This window comes from Loxodonta africana, chromosome 15, assembly GCF_030014295.1.
Source record: "Loxodonta africana isolate mLoxAfr1 chromosome 15, mLoxAfr1.hap2, whole genome shotgun sequence".
Classification (NCBI taxonomy): domain Eukaryota; kingdom Metazoa; phylum Chordata; class Mammalia; order Proboscidea; family Elephantidae; genus Loxodonta; species Loxodonta africana.
In genome coordinates this window covers 64,040,357-64,046,461 of record NC_087356.1, presented here as the reverse complement: position 1 = coordinate 64,046,461, position 6,105 = coordinate 64,040,357, and the positions used below count along the sequence as shown (strand labels likewise).

Sequence of the window (6,105 nt, the reverse complement as noted above, 5' to 3'; positions counted from 1 at the left end):
AAATCACATCAGAAGATAAAATGGTAGACAATCATACAAGGGAATCATGTCCTAGCCAAGTTAACAGATATTTTGGGGGGACACAATTCAATCCATGACAGGCACTTCCACCATACCATATTTCACAAACAGAAAACAAATAGAAGTCATGCCCTGGAAAATGGAGTGTACATAGGACAACTTATTTTGTACTACAATGTTAAGTGCATCCAATATTGAATTAACGCAAAACAAAACCCTGTTAAATGGTAGGAATACAAAGGTACAAAGATAGACACAATACCCTCCAAGAGTTTCCGATCTATTAGGTGGCAGCAGAAAATTAATTCTTGTCACCAAAGACACACCTACAAATGCAGGGTCCTCAGGCTTTCACAGACATATCACTTTGATGTGTAAATAGGTATGTTGTGATGTTATTCAATTAATCAATCGTAGAATCTACACAATTTTCACAAGAGACAGAAGTCATTCCGCAAAGCAAAGGACAAAGTAATAATAATTTCTTTTTCATCAATGTCACAATTACTTACCTACACTTTAAAAAAAAAAAAGAGAGAGAGAGAAGAAAGTGGAAGAAGAATTGACAAGCCTACTAAAGAACAAAAGAAAAGTCTTTGAATCAAGGGGGAAAATGTATCCCATTTGATTACAGTGAGGGTACAGTCATGAGGCAATCCCAACACAATCAGCAGGATGATCTTGTCCTAAAAGTTCCTCTGCTGAAGCTTAAGAAAACGCTTTTCTTTTCAGAGTTTTCTTTAGAGCAAGTTTGACATCCTTATTCCTCAAACTATAGATCAAAGGGTTCAGCACGGGCCCTACATTTGTGTAAAGAACTGAGGCCACTTTTCCTTGGTCCATAGATTCTGTGTCAGAAGGTTGGAGGTACATGAATGCAGCCACCCCGAAGAAGAGAGAAACAGTAATTATGTGGGAACTGCAGGTGCTGAAGGGCTTTAGACCTGCCTTCAGTGGAGCTGATGTGGAGGATGCTGGAGATTATGAAAGCATAAGAAATGAAAGTGGTGCTAGTGGACACCAAAATGTTCATCCCAGCAAGAACAAAGACCACAACTTCGTTGGTGTAAGTGCTGGTGCAGGAGAGTTGGAGCACAGGGAGGACGTCACACAGGTAATGCTTGATTGTGTTGGCATCACAGAAAGCCAGTCTTGCCATACACAGAGTGTGGGCTAGGGAACCCCAACATCCCATCCCATATGCCCCAAACACAGACAGAGAAGAGATCCGAGGAGACAATATAACATTACATAGCAATGGCTTGCAAATGGCAACATAGCGATCATATGCCATTGCTGTCAAAATATAACATTCAGCAATGGCAAAGAAACAGAAAAAATAGAGCTGAGTCAGGCACTCTGTATAGGAGATGGTGTTTTTCTCCAATACAAAGTTCATTAACATTTTGGGTGTGAAGACACAGAAGAGTAACAGATATCCACGAAAGATAGATTAAAGAGGAAATAATACATAGGTGTGTGAAGGTGTGAAATTAATGTGATCAAGCCCAGACTGGCTACCAGAGTAACGAGATAGATCCCTAGGAACAGGAAGAAGAGAGGTAACTGGAGTTCTGGCCTGCTGGTTAAACCCACGAGGGTAAACTCCATCACCAATGAGTGATTTTCATCAGCCATTCTTCTCTAGGAGTAGATCTATGGAGATGAAGGGGAAAGCCAAATTAGAGAGAAACTGAGCTTTTCTGAGCCATTTCACTCATGAAATGGTACACACACTCTGGCACGCTATAGCCCCTTCTTTCAGACCCCAGGGCATCCAGCAACATATTCTGATTAATAAGAACTCTACAGAGTCAGAGGGTTGCTCCAGGTCCCTTGGGAGACATGGCTGTCATAGCTGGAACCTACATAGGGCCGCTTGTAGTTTTGATATATAATGGTGAGGAAGAATTGAAATATATGATAATTTAAAAACAAACAAACAAACCCACTGCCGTCGAGTCCAACTCATAGAGACCCTATAGGACAGAGTAGAACTGCCCCATAGGAGCAGTTTCCAAGGAGCACCTGGCGGATTCGAACTGCCGACCCTTTGGTTAGCAGTCATAGCACTTAACCACTACACCAACAGGGTTTCCATGATAATTTAGCAGAACATTTTTAATAGAGCAGATATTTCAGTTTAGATATCTACTTCATGATTCTAAATATTAAACTTTCAGCTTTATTTTTTAAACATGTCTTGTGTCATGTTACTGAGCCTCATCTGATCCTTGTGCTTCACACAGAGATGGACAGGTGGAGATGAGACATGAAGTTATTCTCAGAAAGAGTATGGATCAGCATTGTATGAGGTGCATGGGTGAAATGAGGAAAGAAGGGAAGGGTAGAGTAAGGCTAATGGATGTGGTAACTGATGGAACGAGGCCCAATGATGAAGCGAATTTTAGCAATGCTGTAAGGCTATTATGTATTATATAGAATAATATAATATATATCATATAGAATGAGAGAACAAGTAAGGCTTGAATATTACCTAAGGTTCAGTGGATAGGATAAGGTTCAGGGATAGAATGGATAAGGGTGTAATAAGAATCAGGAAAGGTCTGAGGCTCAGAGATGTAGAGGGTGTAAAGAAGGGTTAAAATCTGAAATGTGGGAAGAGTCAGAGGTGGGATAAGTGGTGAGATAGGAGCAAACTAAGAAATGAAGTATGGGGGCGAAGTCAAGGTTAGAAACTTCATAGAAGGGTAGCCAAATGTGGAGTAGAGTTTAAGGATGGATAAATGTTCAGGGATAAGTGAGACTTAGGAAAAAAAATGAGACAATGAGACTCATTGATGAAGGAAGGATCAGGAATGAGATGGCATTTATGTAATTAGTTGTTTAATGCCTTCTCTCCTGCTACACTGTAATTTTATTCATGAAGACCAGAATCTTGTCTGCCTTATTCATTGGTATTCATCCTACATAAAACACTCCTGGTATGTAGTAGGCACTCAATACATGCTTCATGTTAGTTGTGGAATAAAAGCCCATTCAAAACAGGCCTTCTTTGGATAATGTCCACACTTCACACCTATTTTTGCCCTTTCTGTCTTCATCTGTGCTCTACCTTAGCCAGTCTAGACTCTGCAAAGGTGACTGTAGTTTTTATTTCAGAGATGGCCAGTTAATATTTTAGCAAAGGAACCAAAGTTTGTAGAAGCGTCAAATTGCTAGAAGACCGTGGAGTTTACATCACCTCACTGAATAATGCCCCAGGAGACCAAGAGTCTGTCTCCGCAGTGATCCTTGTCTCCTTTTCACATTATCTATGTCCCTTCCTTCTAGATTCTGAAGTCAGAAAGCCTTCAAATTCAGGGCTGTTTCTAGTTAAAAGGCAGAAGTTAACTGAAGAGTCCTTGGCTCCCTTATTTATGCGTTTAGAAGGTGAAGGATTCTTCCAGGAGGTGTTAGATTAGGGTACTCAGACATTCCTTCTTGTGAACCCAAAGATGGTTTTATTTTATCTTTTCCATCAGTATTTTGAGCTAAATTGGCTCCAATAACATGCATGGGAACAGTCCCAGCACGGACTCCTCAGCTGCCGAATGAGTTGAGGGCCTCAGTACACTGAATTCAACCTCTGAATGACCCTGGAACTCCTCCAGATTTAATGATCAAGAATCCATTTTACGGACCTTCTGCCAAGGAGTCCACTCCAGTTGCAGCAGAGGCAATGTCCTCTCTAGTATCAGATGAACAAGGAAGGGATACAACACAAGATCTTAGGGAAATGATTAGTTCCGGAGATAGAGCCTCTCCCAGGAAACTGTGACATCTCTATGTACATCAGAGCTGTGATGCTCCCAATGGCTCCTGGGGGACTTCATCTTCAACTCAGATTTTATCTCTACCTTAGAGATTTCATATTCCCAAGCTTAATGAAGGGAGTAACATTCTCTATCCCGATTCCCTAGGTTCTCCTAGCCCTAGACCTGAAGGCTAAATAATATCCCTTTGCACCAAAGCTAATCATTTACCTAGTGATCATCTCTACTCTTTTATCTTGTTAGGTGAAAAAGTGTGAGGCCAGTAGTATAGGAGCTATCGTTCCCTAAACATGGTGCATACAGATCATGCCCCGGCAGGTCAGGGGATGTTCTCTCATAGCAATATCCCATAGGTAGGACCCCTGTTGATTTCATTCAGATTAAAATATTCGTTCTCCCATTCTTTTAAATGAAATAGCCTTAGTATTTCAGATGGTGCCCTATTTGTGACTAAGTCCTACAAAACCAAGTTTTAATAAAATTTCTTCCTCAGTAACTATAACCAATAAGAATCCTAAAATTCTTTTTCAAAGTTTCTTAGCCATTTTTATTAGGAAGAGGCCACAGATGTTTCCTTGATGAGCATAAATATAGTTTAAATGGAAGAAGCAGAGAGAAGAGTTATTTTCTCATATCCAATGCTCTCTAGAGCAGTATGGCCCAGTAGAAATATAATTTGAGCCATGAATGCAAGCCACACATGTAATTTTAAATTTTCTAGTAGCCACATTAAAATAGTATAAAAAACAAGATGAAACTAATTTTAATAATGTATTTTGTTTAATGCAATATATCCAAAGTATTATCACAACAACATATAATTATTTAAAAAATATTAATGAGATGATTTGTATTTTTTCGTACTAAGTCTGCAGAATCTGGTGTATATATTTACAGTGCATCTTCATTCAAACTAGTCATCTTTCAAGTGCTCAGTAGCCACATGTGGATAGTAGCTACCATATTGGACAAGACAACTCTAGAGTTTATATGTAATAAATGGTGGGAATTACATTAATATTTATGTAGGTTAAATTAATGACTATCTTATTTATGTCGAGCAATTTTCAAAATAGTACATAGAACACTGTACTTGAATCATGTATTCATTATTATGTCCATTTATTCCAGAAAACTTTATTGAAGGTTTATGATGTGCAAGGCCCTATGTAGACATCACCATTTTGTACACAGAGAGAAATACAAAGAAGCATATCTTCATCTTAGGACAAAATTTATTAACAAATTGCCAGGAAACTTTGAAGGAATAAATCTTGAAGCTGGTGATTTGACCATTGGAATTGTCAGAATAAAAACATTGAAACTAAAGTGGTATAAGTAAAGGTGTGTAGACAGAAAAACACAAGGAATATTGGGAGAAGAATGACCACTCCATTTTAATTGAGGCCAAGAGTACATGTAGTGTAAATTAAAAATTAATTTGTAAAACTAAGTCAGGACAACTTTTTTTTTCAAAGATCTGAATGCTGTTTTATAGAATTGGGGTTTACTGTTACAAGGAATCTTTAAAGAATATTACGTAGTAGCATGGCATGATTAAACCCCTTTTGTAGAAAGATAAACCCAGAAGTGGTACACAGATTAAATCAGAGGAGGGATCTTGAGACAAGGAGTTGAACTGCCGTAACAAAATACCACAAAGTGGGCTGCTTCAAAGGACAAAAAATTATTGTCTCGCAGTTCTGGAGCCTAGAAATCCTAATTCAGGGTGTTGTCAGAGATATGCTATCTTTCTGTTAGCTCTAGGGGAAAATCCTTCCTGGTAGCCGCAGGCATTTCTTGATATTCCTTGGCTTGTAGATGGATCCTCACATGGTGTCCTCACCTGTGTGTGACTCCGTTTCTGAGCCTGTTCTCCCTTTTATAAGACTCTGCTCAGAAGGGATTAGAATTAGGATCTGCCCTACTCCAGTACAACCTTCTTGGTCTCATAACAAAAGGAAAATCCTATTTCCAAACAAGGTCATATTCACAATTATAGGGGTTAGGTCTTCAGCATACCCTTTGGGGAGACACAATTCAATCCATAACACAGGACATGAAAAAGAAGCCCAAAATAATCATGTTTTTGAATTTTGGAAATTAAGAGAATGGCATTGTCATTAACAAAAATGTAAAGACACTAACAGCAAACAGCTTATGGGAAATGAATGAATTAACTATTGATCAATTCACTATTGTTAATCTTAAGAATAACAATACACCTGGACTTGCATTCTGTCATGTACAAACAGGCACATTAAAATCCAAGTTAAAACACTCCCCACCATTAAGACTGTTCCCTTCA

General features: G+C 38.7%; 1 pseudogene; it reads right to left on the bottom strand.

Moving 5' to 3' along the window:
• Positions 1–635: 635 nt before the first annotated feature.
• Positions 636–3,233, bottom strand: LOC100675148 (olfactory receptor 8B3-like; annotated as a pseudogene).
• Positions 3,234–6,105: the final 2,872 nt, after the last annotated feature.